General features: G+C 38.5%; 1 non-coding gene across 1 annotated transcript; it reads right to left on the bottom strand.

Annotated features, from left to right (window-relative positions):
- Positions 1-1,235: 1,235 nt before the first annotated feature.
- Positions 1,236-1,337, bottom strand: LOC122126994. The gene has a single exon (XR_006151060.1). It is a non-coding gene; the product is annotated as a U6 spliceosomal RNA (small nuclear RNA).
- Positions 1,338-1,560: the final 223 nt, after the last annotated feature.

The following is a 1,560-nucleotide window of genomic DNA, read 5'->3' as shown; positions in this document are numbered from 1 at the left end:
AGACACACATTAGTTATTGCAAATAAGGGATACCATAGGACCTATGTTTCTTTTTTTTTAATTCTGAAACTGCCATACAGAGGGGTTACAATTACATGGGTGAGTTATTGAGTACATTTCTTTTATTTTTATTGTGAGAATACTGACAGAGGAGTTACAATTACATGGGCAAGATAACGAGTACATTTCTTATCAAGCATTGTTGCCTCCTCTTTGTTTCCCCTTCCCATCCCTTCCCATACTCCCCCACTTCCCCCATCCGGTCCTCCTCCCACCAAAGTTGTAAAGTTCATTTTTTGACATAATGACTTGTACATCTCATTGTTGCAATGGGTCCACTTGCTCCTCCTTTGTTTCCCCTTCCCATCCCTGCCCATCTTCCACCCCCCACTCCCACTAACCCCTCCCCCACTCCAGTCCCCCCACTGTCTACATCCTTCAACCCCCGGCCAAAATCATTTTTTGACACAACGACTTGTTCATCTCATTGTTGCAATGGGTCCACCTGCATCCCTATTTAAACGATTTGTGTTTCCCTTCCACTCCACAAATAATACCAACATCAAATACAGTGAAAACAGGGGTTTTAGCTTGCAGGAGGAACATACAAAGCAACAGAGAAATGATCTTATAAATATCTTAGAAACAATCGCAAGAAAGAAAAACCATTTGAATCCTTATCTTGGGGTTCATTTTGCCTAACATCAACTTATATGATGTTTTCTACTTGTAGCAGACACATACTAGTTATTGAAAATAAGGAAACCATGGGACCTACGTTTCTTTGGGCCTGGCTTGCTTCACTTCTTTGGGCCTGGCTTAATTTACTTAATATAATTTTTTCCAAGTCTTTCCATTTCCTAACAAACTGGTTGATGTCATTCCTTCTCATTGAGGCATAGAATTCCAGTACACACACACACACACACACACACACACACACACACATTTTCTTGATTCATTCGTTTACTTTGGGGCATGGGGTTTGGTTATGTATCTTAGCTTTGTTAATAATGCTGCAATGAACATAGTTTTGCTGGTAGTTTTAGTATGGTCTTGTTTGTGATCATTTGGGTGAATGCCCAAAATGGGATTGCTGGGTGTTAGGGGCGCTCCATGTAGTCTTTTGAGGAACCTCCATACTACTTTCCAAAGTCTTCGAACAAGTTTAAACTCCTAACAACAAGGCATTAAGGTTCCCTTCTGTCCACATTCCATCCAGCATCTGTTCTTTTAAAAATCTGGAATGCTTCACGAAGTCGAGTGTCATCCACAGTCAGGGGATATTCTTCTCTTTATTGTTCCAATGTTAGTGTATGTGCTACTGAATAGAGCACAGAACAATTTTATATATAAAGTGTAATTGATTTTCTTAAACTAGACAATTCCACAAAAATTAAATTCAAAAGAATTGTTGTTAAATTTTAGAACCATGTATTTCTTACATAAGAACACATTTAAGAATAAAGTCAAGATTGACATGTCCAAAACAAAATAATTCCATATATTTGTTGTTCAACGGATGTTTGGGAGGAGGAATTCAATTATTCTGTACAAGGA

The sequence above is a fragment of the Dipodomys spectabilis genome, unplaced genomic scaffold (assembly GCF_019054845.1).
Source record: "Dipodomys spectabilis isolate Male_0828 unplaced genomic scaffold, ASM1905484v1 ptg000295l, whole genome shotgun sequence".
In the NCBI taxonomy this organism is placed as follows: Eukaryota; Metazoa; Chordata; class Mammalia; order Rodentia; family Heteromyidae; genus Dipodomys; species Dipodomys spectabilis.
This window is presented reverse-complemented; position numbering and strand designations above follow the sequence as displayed.